The sequence below is a fragment of the Myodes glareolus genome, chromosome 11, assembly GCF_982192425.1.
Source record: "Myodes glareolus chromosome 11, mMyoGla1.1, whole genome shotgun sequence".
Classification (NCBI taxonomy): Eukaryota; Metazoa; Chordata; class Mammalia; order Rodentia; family Cricetidae; genus Myodes; species Myodes glareolus.
In genome coordinates this window covers 16,711,792-16,725,680 of record NC_142036.1, presented here as the reverse complement: position 1 = coordinate 16,725,680, position 13,889 = coordinate 16,711,792, and the positions used below count along the sequence as shown (strand labels likewise).

The following is a 13,889-nucleotide window of genomic DNA, read 5'->3' as shown; positions in this document are numbered from 1 at the left end:
ATATGTGCTACTCTGAGACAGAGAGAACATATGGAATTCAGGCAGCCAAGGCCTCCTTCCCAGCAAGTCCTGCTCTGGGTCCATTCCAATGAGAAGCTCTGCAGCCCTCTGCCTCAGCTAGTGGCCACACACATACAACACTTTGCCTATGCTTAACTGCTACCTGCTGCTCTGTTTCTTCTTTTTGGAGTATGTATAGATTTTGTTCCTAGTGTTTTTAGAGGCATTAATTTCTACTAACTTTAAAGAGTTCACAACAGTGTAGCTGTCCAAATATGGCCTGTTTGACTGGAGTACTGTATGGCTTAATGGCTGTAAAGGTATTATTTATCTTATAGCTCACCCACTACCTGGGGAATTTGAGTTTTTTAGTGGTACATTTTCCCCCAAAGTAAATCTTGTCTTGCTCCTTCACCACTGCCTGAACTGAGTGACCTTTGACCTGCTCTCTGTCTCTGTAGATTGACTGTCTAGGACATTTCATGAAATGGACCCATACAACATTTCTTTCATGACAGGCATTTCCAGAGAGTGTGGTCGAATCTAATCCATGTCATAGTTTATGCTTGTATTTTATTCCCTTTCTTAGACAAATAATTTTGTTATAATATTTTATTATGTAGATACACTCATTTTATTTTTATTTTATGTATATGACTGCTCGTATGTCTGTGTGCCATATATGTGCAGTATCTTCAAAGGCCAGAAGAAGATGTCACATCCTCTGGGACTAGAATGACAGATGATTGATTGTTAGCTGCCATGTGGATGCTGGGTATAAAACCTCAGTCCTCTGAAAGAGCAACCAGTGTGCTCTTGACCACTGAGCCGCCTCTGTTCATTTATTCATGAGCTGGTGGGCATTAGGGTTATACCTGGCCTTTTGTTTTGAGACAAGGTCTCACTATGTAATGCTAGCTGACCTGTGTAGCAAGCTTTCTTGTGGGACTATCTTGGATTGCCAGCCCCCAAATAACGGCACGAAGACTTTTAAATTATGAAAGCTTGGCCTTTAGCTTAGGCTTGTCCTACTAGCTCTTATAACTTAATCCATATTTTTAAATCTACCTTCTGGTGGCCTTCTGGTGCGCTCCTCAGTACCGCACATCCTACTTGCTCTGAGTGTGATGGCGAAATTTGCTACTCTAGGTTTCTCCTCTCTAACTCACTCTCCCCAAAAATCCTGTCTATCCTCTCCTGCCCAGCTATTGGCCATTCAGCTCTTTATTAAACCAATCAGAAGGCACCTTGGCAAATACACATCTTCACAGTGTACAGATATTCTACAACAGACCTGGAATTCTGTATGTGGGCTGGCCTGGAACTCACAGAGATCATTTTGCATCTGGGATTGCAGACATGCCTCACCCTGCCAGCTTGGGCTTGAGCCTTTGTATATAAGCTGCTCCAAAGCAGCACAGGTGCAAACCTGTCTCTCTTGGGCGTGTACCTAGCAGTACAATGCTCTGTGGCTCACAGTTTGGAAAAATGCCAGGCTGTTTTTTGAATGGCTACACTAGTTCACACTCCCAGCTGCAGTCTTGGGTGTGAGTTTCTTCACATCTCCAGTACTTTGTTGCCTGTTTGTTTCAAATGTCCTTGTGAGTGGGACCTGGCAACTCACTGTGATTTTTATTTGCATTTGTCTAACATTTTCGTGTGGCTGTGTGTTTTCATATACCAAAGGTGTTGGTTCACTGCAAACCAGACTTTCACAGACAGCTAGAGTGACTAAGGAACTTTAAGTTCCAAGCCAAGGGTGGGGTGTGGCAGCGGGATACAGAAAGGACATTTGGCCTCCTGGTTCTTAGGCATGCATTGCAAAGCTTCGTTGTGTCCTCATTTCAGACTTTAAACATAACCAGCCATATGTATTTCAGTTAAATTATCTGGTTAATCTGGTTTTTAGGCATGAACATTTTCTAACGGTCAAAATGCAGGTGACAAAACTAAGTTGTGGTGTATTTAAGATGCTCAAAAGTAATAAAGGTGATACCGTTTCCTCTGCAGTGTATGAGGAGTTACCTTCTGGAGTTGGAACCCTTTAAAATCTGAAGAAGACTAGATCTATGCCCCAGTTTTTACACACGATTTCCAAGGCTTCAAGCTTTATCCTGATCCGTGCTTCACAGGTTCCTGGTTCCCAAGACCTTTCAGAAACTCAGTAAAGTCAGACATTTCCATAGTAACACCAAGACTTTGACTCTTCCACTGTGCTGATGATGTAGGGGCAATAGTGAGTACAACATCTGACAGCAAGAAGCCAGCCGGTGACCTTGCTGACTATTGTGTTCATCGTACCCACACATTCACAGAGAGGAACATAAACCTCCAGGTCTGCTTGAAACAGTGAATATAATGTAGTAGTGTAATGTCATTTCATCACGATCTTTCAATGCTGTCTGATGAGCTATGGAAGATGGCTGTAGTGTTTGCATGATGCACAGGGGCCTTGAACCAATGCCTTCAGAGAAGGTGTGCAGTGGAGTGGAACAAAATTTGCCACTATTTGCATGGAAACTGTATTTTTCCTGAAAATTACTGACAAAAACCCGTGATTCAGACTTCAATATTTTTCTTTTCTTTTCTTTTCTTTCTTTTTCTTTGTCTTTTTTTTTTTTAAGTATGTGGCCCACCTGGGTTTGACTGAAAGTAGGGTCTGATCATCCCCTGATGAGGTGTCACCTGTAGTAAATCACTGCTGGTCCAGTCTTGTTGCAGTACCAAAGAAATCCATTTACTTGTCTGTTCCTCCCTCTCAGTACATACGTGGGTGAGACAGGAGGGCCCAACTGTTCTCTGAATAGCCACACCTAGTGTATTAGTCAGGGTTCTCTAGAGGCACAGAACTGGTAGAATGAACGTGTATGTACATAGAAGGGGACTATAGTCTGTGATCCAACTAGTCCAACTAGGCCTTCTACCAATGAAAGGTCCAAGTGGCTGCTTAGTTTATGAGACTGACTGTCTCAGCTGGTCTTCAGTATATGTCAGAATCCTGAAGAAGTAGGCTGTAATGCCAGTGAAGGAATGGACTTGCCAAGGACAGTAAGAGCCAGCAGGCAAAGAGAGCAAGCTTTCTTCCTCCATGACCTTTACTTAGGCTGACACCAGAAGGTGTGGCCCAGATGAAAGGGGGATCTTCCCACCTCAAAAAAATCCAGATTTAAAGTGGGTCTTCCTATTTCAAATGATTTAATTAAGAAAAATCCCCCTTTTTAGTGTACCTAGCCACTTGAGTTCTAGTTAATTCCAGATGTAGTCAAGTTGACAGCCAAGAACAGCCATGACAGCTTGAAAATATAAAAGAGTGCCACTCCTCTGGCCAGATCCTTTAGGTTTGGGGAAGAACTAGTTATTTCTTGTAAGCATCTTATATTTAGGCAGGATAACTATTCTAACTTCTGGCTAATTTCTCACATAGCAGACCCAAGTAGATAGAATGATAAAATGCTCTTTGGGGGTCCTTGGTCATTTTTAGGAGCTTAGCAGGATCCTAATTCCAACAAAGTTAAAGCTAGCTCTTACCTTATAAAGTCGCTGTCATCAGAGACCACGTTTCCCATACCCTTCGGAAGCTTGCCAGAGGTCCAGGTTCCCAGGTACCCCGGATCCTGCAGAAGCAGACCCCTGGGGATGCCCTGCAGCACTCCGTGTTCATCTGCCATCCCAGTTGTGATAGATACACCTGCTGCATGTTTAACAGAAACTCTGACTTCTCTGGGCTCAAGCATGGGTCACAGCAACATGGCTGAATACACTGAGAAGGTCAGGGTCTTTCTTGGTAAATATGGACCTGCCATGGTTCCATATTCTATAGAAAATAGCAAAAAAGATAGAGATCATTCAACACGCCAAGTGTACCTGCTCCTTCTGTGGCAAGACCAAGGTGAAGAGACAGGCCCTAGTGTCTGGCCCTGTGACACCTGTGTAAAAATGGTGGCTGGTGGGCCTGGACCCTCTGGGCCCTACAACACTATTTCTGTTGTTAGAGTCAAGTCTGCTGCCTGAAGAGTGAAGGAACTAAAAGACCAGTTAGAAGCGCTGCCATTTAAACATCCCTACCCCGAATAAGTTGATCCTTGTAAAAGTAAAGCAAAACCCTGCTGACAGAAAAATTGAACTCCTGAGTCACTGAATTGATGTGATGCTACTTTCCACAAAGTCTTAGATGCAGGAAGGGAAATCTTGAGGGCAGAAAAGAGTCTGGCTAGAGCACTGTTTGGATAGAGTGGCTGGCTCAGGGGCCTTCACAGTGCATGGAGCTCTGGGATTCCCAGCCACCTGTGCTGGATCACTAACAACATAGCTCGATGCATTCACCGCGTCAGGAAACACATACTGCATCCCTTATGGACTCCAGCACCCTTCTGCCTTGGGGTGCTTCCACTGAAAATGGTAGTGCATCTCAGCCCTCCCAGAGCTGCCTGGACACGTCTGAACGACAGAACTGGACAGCAGTAGGCACAGAAGAGAGCTGAGGGCTGCTCTGCCTGACCTTTGCCACTGTCAGGAAAATGAGATGATTCTTGTCAGGGACAGTGCTCCAAAGGCCTAAGACACAAAAAGAAGATAGAGTCCGGATCCCCAGAACCTGATGAAGCCCTCTGGGAGAAGCAGTGCCTGGGGATGGGGGGACTGCCTGTGAGTAAATGAAGGAAGGGCTTTGACATGGGGCGCTGTGGGATGCTGGCTGACTGACTGACGAGTGTTGAGGCATTTCAGAGAAATAGTAAGTAAGCTACGTGGATGGGATAGCTGAGAGAAATGGGCAAATGTGGGTGGTTTTAGAGCAGAAACAAGATGTGGTGTGGATTTGATTTGAGATGTTTAGGGAGAGGAACTATACCCCAAAATTCTGACTTTAAGTAGAATGACAACTCCAGTTCTAGGTGCAGCTTCCCAATTCACTACTGCATGTACTCAAAGAAGAAATTGTCAAACATTCTAGGATAGCCCAGACTTGGTCCACAGACTCACAGGGACAACTTTCTCTCTGTGCTCCTTGTCCCATGATCAGGTGCAGCTTTATTCTTTTAGACATCCTTGGATGGTGATGGCTCTTACAATCTTCAAGGAAAGACTAGCCCTCAGATAACTGGCCTGATACCCATGTCTCCTGCTTGCCTTTGATCCATAACCATAACCAAGGAGTAGGTCCAAGGAGCATGAGCCACCAAACAGCATGGTGAAGTTGGGGAGGGACTTGCTCATGCCTGCTGCTTTTCACCCAATAATTGTGTTGCTTTAGGCTGATAGCTTAATTCTCTTAGGTGCAAATTACTGCAGAGGGAAAAAAGCGATCACTCAGTAAGCAGGACCTGAGTTCCCACAACCCATGTGTTTTTTTAAAAAAAAAAAAAACAAAACTGACATGGTAGAGTATAGAGCATGCTTGGAATAACAAAACTGGGGAGGTGGTGACCAGGCCAGTGACAGACTCTGTCTTTAAACGACAGCTAAAAGATTGTACAGCATCTAAGGAATGACACCCAGGGTGGCCTCTGACTTCCACATACAGAAAGCTCTCACGGTCTTGTGCCACATGATGACAGGGGAAGTGCTAGAAAGATGGATAGTCACTGTGATCAAGTTTGCGGCTCCACTCTGGCCTCTGAAGGGACCAGAAAGTAACCATCTTTCCAAGGCTTTGCAGAACACTTTCCAGGTGACACTGAAACACGTCTTCCTCTCTTGGAACTAGTCTAGGTTTTGTTTCTAATTTTTTTAAATGTTGTCTTATATTTATTTTATTCACAATATTTTTTGGAGACGCATTCCTCACAGCATGCCTGTGAGACTACATGTGACAGATAATGAACTCCCTCTTTATCCCTCGTTATGGAGCACATTAAAAAACAAAAAACGTGCTTTGTCTGCACATATGTCTGCACCACACACATGGTGAGTCTCCATGTGGATGCTGGGAACCCAGGTCCTTTGAAAGAACAAATGCTCTTAACCACTCAGCCAACTCTCTCTTATTTCTAATTGTCATTCCCAGGCATTGATACCTTGAAATGGGGTTAATTTTTGTGACTTTAAGGTTTTGGTTTAGTGTGAATGTTGTTTTTTTGTGTTGTTTTTTTGTTTTGTTTTTTTGCAGTACTGGGGATTGGACCTAAAGCCTCATACATGCCAGGCAAGCATTCCCAAACTGGTATACCACAGCCCAACTTTTCTGTTGCCTATTTGTATTTAGAACATTAAGCTGCAACACTATTTCAGAGAGTAAGTTAGATTAGGTTAAGTGGTGAGTGGGATATTAAAAACACGTGGTATAAAGTGTCATTTTATGTCTGTGACATAGAAATAAATTCATAAGGGTGAAATCAAAATAGCACAGAGAAAGTGAGTCACGAAATAAACAGAAAAGTGTCACTCATACCAGAGACTGAGTTATTTAAATAGGCTCTAAAAATAAATCTAGAGGGGTACAATCCCAGCTGTTAGCAATACCTGTCTTCGGAGAGTGTGACCTTGGAAATTCCCCTTTGCTATATATTTTGATGATTTTAAAACATTCTAACAACAATTATGTTATTATCATCAAAAATCCACAAATTAAAAAAAAGAAAAAAGCTAAAAGCAATCATCTGTGTAGCCTAATGGCAGTACTGCCTGTGTGGGATTCCTGTTGATTTTCAGGAAATTTTCACCCTGTTATTTAGAGCTTGCCCCACTGATGTGGTCGTCGTTGCATAGTTGATTGTACATTTGGCTTGGAGGTTTTCCTCAGGGTGTACTGGGACAAAGCTGAGATATCTGTACTCGTGTCCCAGGACACTCACCTTGTGTGCCACATGATGGCTGATTTAACACCCTTCTCTGATGTTTCAGAGTGGAAAGGAGCACTTTGTAAGGGTGATGAGTCTGCAGCGGGAAAGGAAAGAGCATTTAGAATTGAGAAGAAAAGGATAGTCTCCAGTGAAGTTTCCAGGATAGTTTAAAACCTACTTCAAGTGAGCGTTAAATCATGCGGCCCGTTTTACTTAATAGCTTTTACTTTATCGGCCTTACAGTAACATGGGTTAAAGAAGACTGAATGACAGTGGCCAGCTAACTTTGAAACTGTCAGCATTTTTAGAGATCTACTCTTATAATTTTGAAAATTTTTTGTAGTGTGGAGGGCCAGCTTATTAGGGTTTCTATCCCGCCCGGTACCCCGCAGCTAGCTTAGCCCCGGAAATAACAACACACAAATTGTATTCATTTAAGCACTGCCTGGCCCATTATCTCTAGAGAGTTAGTTACTGGCTAACTCTCACATCTTGACTAACCCATTTCTAATCATCTGTGTAGCACCACGAGGTGGTGGCTTACCGGAAAAGATTTAGCATGTCTGACCTGGTGGCTGACTCCATGGCATCTGCCTCATAGCCCTCTTCCCAGCATTTTGTTCTGTTTACTCCGCCTACCTAATTTTCTGTCCTATCAAGGGGCCAAGGCAATCTCTTTATTGACCAATGAAAATAACACAATAGACAGATAACCCTCCTCCATCAATTTTTCCTTGTTTAATGGTTTTAAATAGTAAAAGAAACACATGATTGTTTTATAACAAATGAAACAAATTAAAAAAAGCTCACTTTTCCTTCACTTTACCCTTCCCCTATTCCATCTCCCATTTCTAACCAAATAATTCATTTGTGTTTTGTTTTGTTTTATTTTTGAGAAGACTGTTGAGGAACCTTTGGGGATAATGAATGAGTTCATTATCTGTCATATGTGGGCTCACAGGTACTCTGTGAGGAACATGTCCAGTGTGTCAAATGTGCATAGTTAATTGATTGTGAGTGACATCTCTGTAAAGCCAGATGTTTAAGCTCCAGAGTTGTTAGGTAATAGCCAGCATGATGGCTCCCCCTACAATCCCAGTGCTCGGGAGGCACAAGCGGGAAGATAAATGGCAGCAAGTTTTAAGCTGGTCTGGTCTTCGTTGTAAACGCCCCTCAGGTCATCAGAGTTGTCGGGTGTTTCTTTTGCTCTCAGAGCACAGTGAAGGGATTAAAAGGACTGGGATCAGGCGGGGGTAGGGGTGATCTGGGAATGTTACAGGAGCTTCTGGCCTAGTGAATATCTTTCTAAAACTGTGTGATAATCTCTAATCTCTCTACATACCTGTGTGACATGGTCTTTTCCAGAATGTCAGGGAAGGGGGGCCCATCCTGATGTGACCACTGGGGTCTGGTTTCTGTTGCTAATCAAGTGTTTGAGATTCATCTTGTTGTTGAGTTCCTAATTCCCTATACCTGCTTGCTATTCACTATGCAAGTGCTTACCCCTACCCAGTTGATGATGCTGGCATGCTTCTAGCTTTGACTGTAATAAAGCTGCTGTGTTTATAGAGCTTTGCACACAACAAACAAGTTTTTGTTCATAAACTTGGTGCACATTGATGGATTCTGGGGCCTGCACATGTTCGCACCCAAGAACTCTGTTCCTCATTTAGATGCTGTCAGTTCTGACTCATTAATTGGTAATGATGTGGTGTCATGGTAGAGGAACTCAGAAAGGTTTTCCTCATGTTTTTGTTACAGGTTTACATGTGGTCTGTTTGACTGCAGGCTCTTTCAGCATATGGACATTGAACTGTCCATAAAGAAGCTGCCAGTCTCCATAGAACAACTTTGACCCTTGTTGTATATCTGCTGACTGTATTAGTCTGTTTCTGGACTCCACTGTGCTCTCTCTTCTCAGACACTGCCATCTGTTGGCTCCCAGTGTCACATTAGGATTCTTGGAGCTGTCCTGAGCTCACTGGTGCTGTTTCTTTGCTCTATGCTGTTCCCGGGCTTCCTGCTCATTTCTGTCTTCAGGTTCCCAGTCTCTTCCGCGGTCTCTCGTCTGTTAAGTCCACCCTGTAGTTCTCATCTCTCCACTGTGGTCATCATCTCTGGTGGATTGTATCTTGTCTATACCTCAGCTTTTGGACACAATGCATCCTCAACACCATTGTTTGCTGATACATCAGTCAGGTCCATTCAGATAAATGGCCTATTCTCTCTCTGTAAATCACTTTTCCCTGCTTTTCTGCCTGTCTGGTCATCTTTAGCTATGTGCAACTGTGGATTTTGTCCCATTGAGGCCTGTATAGTTAGGATTTTCCTTGTAATGTTTTTGAGGCATACTTGGAGATGCAATTAGGTCATATAGATGTAGTTGCATCCTTTTGGTACTTGTTTGTAAGATGCATTAGGAAGCACCTGAGCCATACTAGCCCAGGGATAGCAACTTTCCATTACCAAGGCAAGGCCCTTTTGATGTTCAAGGCTCCATGGGTTGTGCATTTTCCTGATCTGCTTGGTTGAAGCAACCAATCTCCCAGCCTCCCTTAGTAAAGTCAGCTCTCAATATTCAAGGGGATTTGCATATCTGGGGATGCTCAAGTACTTTATATGAGGGGTATAACCATGTCTTCCTATCCACTTTTAGTACCTCCTACTTTTAGTCATCTCCAAATACTTAAATCTCCTACAGTGCAAATGCTGTGTAATGAATTGTTATACTGTATTGTTTAGATCATGGCTTTAAAAAGAAACCTACATGTGCAGCAGAGACAGTATTTTATTGCCAAATATTTTTGAGCCTTGGTTGACTGAATCCAAGGATGTGGAACCCACAGGTAAAGGGCCAACTGTACTGGACCATCTCTAATCCTCTCGTGTGTTTTCATGGCCTCTGATGGTTTTCTCACATCAGATTGCTTTGTGATATTGTGCTAATCGATGATGGAATTTTCTTGTTGCAGAACTATGCACCTCCCTTCTCTGTCGCTCCACTGCCCTAACTGCTGAGCTCCTCCTGGGTTCTTTTCTGTACTCTGCAGCCTGGCAGTACCTGGTGACAGTTAACAGGGCTCCCCTCATCTGCTAGGATCAGAAGAATGTACTTTCATATATTTTTACCTAGTATGTTTAGTCTTTGGGACAGTAGAGTAAAACCCATCCCCTATGACACTTAGCTGTATCCCAAGTGGACCCTGCAGTGAGCACAAGGATGCAGGATTAAAGACAGTTGGATAAAGTGATGGTTCTGTGCTTTTGTGCATCATCTAGTATATAGGGATGGCATGGCAATGACTGGGGAGTGGGAGTCTAAGCTCTGAACAGTCTTCTCACTTCCTTATATCGTGTGGGAGGTGCAGTGTACTGACTGGGATATTCTGAAGCCTTCCTATACCACCTCAAATTTTATCCCAATGAAAACATCAATCTGCTACACAAAGCAAACATGTTAGAATGCTGGTGGTAGAATCCAGGTGTAACCACTCACTAGACCACACTTTCAGCTTTTTTTGTGTGTGTTGAAATTTGTGAGCATTAAACATTTGGGAGTACAACATCTATTTAGAACTAACCTTTGGCTCATGGTAAATAACTTAGGATATGCTTCTTGATCCACTTTGCTTTCTTGTGGTACTGGGAATGGAATCTAGGGCCTGTGCATGATGACTATCCTCTGCCAAGCAGTTACATACTCAGCGAGCACTTGCTTTGGTTTGGTTTTCTGTTTTGTTTTGTTTGAAACTGGGTCTCTTGTAGCTCAGGCTGGCTACATAACCAAAAACAGCCCTGAATTTATGACACACTTGCTTCCACCTCTGATGTGCTGGGATTACAAGCATGTGCTCCCATGCTCTGCTGTATGATATGTTAGGGATGGAACCCAGGCCTTTGTGCACTCCAACCAAGCACTCTGCCAACTGAGCACCAGCCCCAGCCCTTTCTCCATTATTTTTAAACTTATACTAATTGAACTAACTTAAGAATTATTACTTGTCATGTATGAATCTTCTACTCTTAAACTAAAAAATGTTAAACCCATTCACTAAAATGAGTGTCCTGTTTCATGCTTATCAGAAGTAAGATTGTGTTGCACATTTAGTTGTACAATAGATAGCCATAAAATAGCAGTGGTTATGCACAACTTTAGTCCCAGCACTCAGTAGGCAAAAGCAGTAGGATCTCTATGACTTCAAGGCCAGCATGGTCTACAGAGTGAGTTCCAGGACAGCCAGAACTGTTACACAAAGAATCCCTATCTTTAAAAACAGAAAGCAAAACAAAACAAAAAAAAACTCAGAATTGTTAGAAAAACAATTGTTAGAATTTTGCAACTACATTCCCTTTATTTAATATTCCATAAATATTATGTAAATTTTTATTTCCCTGATATGTTCAGTCATTGCTTTAGAACATGCAGGGGACCCAGGTTCAGTTCCAGCACCACCAGGAGGCTCACAACTATCTGAAGCTACAGATCTAGGAGAACCAATGCCTTCTCTGACCTCCACAGGCACAGGGCACACTGGTGTACAGTTCATACATTCAGGCACTTACACGTACACATAAAACAAAAATCTTACTTTTAAAAAATAGATCATGCAGAATAAACATCTGCAAGCTGAAAATACAAACTCAAAAATACACCAAATGCTAAATTTTTGAGCACCAACGTAATATCTCAATGGGAGTTTTTACCCTTGACCCCAACCCACTAAAAATGTTGTATAAATGTATAAATTAAGTACATTAATGGGGAAAATATTTTTTTAACTTACCTCCAAGTTATATGTGGTGGTTTGGGGGATTTTGGGGGTTTTTTGTTGTTGTTGTTGTTGTTGTTGTTGTTGTTTAGCTTTTTTGTGTTTTTTTTTGGCAGGGGGTTCTCTTTTTTGGGGGTTTTTTTGAGATAAGTTTTCTCTGTGTAGCTTTGGAGCCTGTCCTGAAACTTACTCTGTAGACCAGGCTGGCCTCAAACTCACAGAGATTCGCCTGCCTCTGCCTTCTGAGTACTGGAATTAAAGGTGCATACCACTTTGACTTGGTTATTATATGTTTAATGTACATGTTAAGCATAAATTTTGTGTTTATACCTGTATTCCACCCAGAATAGCTCGTGTGTGTGTGTGTGTGTGTGTGTGTGTACACATATAAAATAAAAAATAAAAAATCTCCGCAGTTTTAAGACAGAGGTTTCTTTACCACCCGGTCCCACAGCCATTCAGTCCCAAAGAAACACACAGAGGCTTATATTAATTATAAACTATTTAGCCTGTTAGGTTAGGCTTTTTATTAACTAACTCTTATAACTTAATTAACCCATAATTTTTGTTTCTGTTTAGTCATGTGGCTTGGTACCTTTTCTTAGTAAGACATTCTCATCACCTCTGAATGGTGGACTGCATCTCTGCCTTCCTCTTCCCAGAATTCTCTTAGTCTAGTTGCCCCACCTAAACTTTCTTCCAGGCTACTGGCTAATCAGCATTTTATTACACCAATACAAGTGACAAATCTTTACAGTGTACGAGAGCATTATCTCACAGCAGTTTGGAAGACAAATACAAGCAGCTCTGATATGAAGCATTTCAGATAAGAGACATTCAACTGGTTGAGTAAATTGTAAAAATGAAAAGTTATTCAAATGCAAGAATTTTAAGTGTAAATTTTTAAATACTGCTTGCAGGCATCTACTTGGAGGTAAATTACATTGTTTGAAGGTAGAGAAGAAGGTGAGATTGAGTCAAGCAAAACAAGGTTCTGCCTCGCTCTCTTGGAATATTATATAGTGCTGCAGAATCTGAGATAGGGGGATAAAACATATCAGCCTAGCACTTTCCTATTATCCCAGCACTCAGGAAGCAGAGGTAGGAGGAGCTCTGTGAGTTTGAGGCCAGCCTGGTCTACAGAGCAAGTAGGACAGCCAGGGCTACACAGAGAAACCCTGTCTTGAAAAACGAAACAAAAGACTCTTTTAAAATTATTTCGCAGACTATTTTGACTTATATTTAAATCAAACAATAGGACAATCTGAGAAAGATCTGCAGGGCTGACTTAATGAAAATGGGAGTGTTATGTGCTTTCTGGTATTGCAGTTAGTTAACGTCATGGCACAGGTGGAGCTTTGTGAACCACATACATAAACATGTACCCTTGCAAGCCTGCTCTTCATGTCTACAGGAAAGGCATTTGGGACATGCTTAAGAGTTATAACTTCCAGGATGCTTCTGCGGACACTGTGTGACCCTCAAAGCAGCCTGGTGTGAAGAAAGAGCTTGCCCTTTTCAGAGATGGCACAACTGAGGCCCAGGCAGAGTGTCCATTACTGTTTTGATTCTAGATAAGACCACAGAGAGGTGCTGTTCACAGTGTTGTGCTGCCCTCCCACATGTGACCCAGTCCTGTCATCTGTCCCTGTCTCCATATGTCTGAATATATACATTCCATTTACAAGATCATGACAAGTTGGCAGACTCTATATAGTACCTCAGGCTTCTTGCCATCCATCCCTGTCATAGATGGTGTTGCTGGAACCACTCTGCCCTGGTTCCATTGCTCGGAACACCATGGGTCCCAATGCATGGAGGTGACATCAGTACCACTGCCCTTCTTAACCTGTGTCCTTTCACAAACTTAGCTCCTGACATTTTTATATTTAAAAATGCTGCCAGATTAGAAACCCAAGTATAATTTGGGGTGTCACATGTTTGCCTCTGTCCCTTTCCCCCACTAAGCATTAGCATTTCTCTGACTTTTTCTGAGGAGGAGCATTGTCAGTGTATCATAGTGCAGTAAGAAAGTGGCTGGGAGCTCCAGGTACCAGGTTTCCTTATGCGAGAACTCCTGGGATGACAGATTCCAACGATGATAGACACTGCCTTTTCCCTCTTATGGCCTGTGACATCACACTGCTCCTAAATACTGCTAGAACAGGTTACATAACTTGTGTCATCTTTAGTTGTAGATCGAACTTGAAGCTCTCATCTGGGTTGTTCACCTGTGAATGGTGTACCGTGGGGCCTTCTCACTCTGAGCAGGTGACCAGTGTGCTGTTCCTCCCTATGTGGTGTGTCCATGCCTGTGGGACAGTGTTCAGCATCACCAGGC

At 42.6% G+C, this 13,889-nt stretch overlaps 1 protein-coding gene and 1 pseudogene across 8 annotated transcripts in view; both read left to right on the top strand.

Moving 5' to 3' along the window:
* Positions 1 to 13,889, top strand: part of Ppp2r5c (protein phosphatase 2 regulatory subunit B'gamma) — a 134,434-nt gene that overhangs the window by 81,783 nt on the left and 38,762 nt on the right. The window lies entirely within an intron of this gene.
* On the top strand, positions 3,733 to 4,074 carry LOC125398598 (large ribosomal subunit protein eL43 pseudogene; annotated as a pseudogene).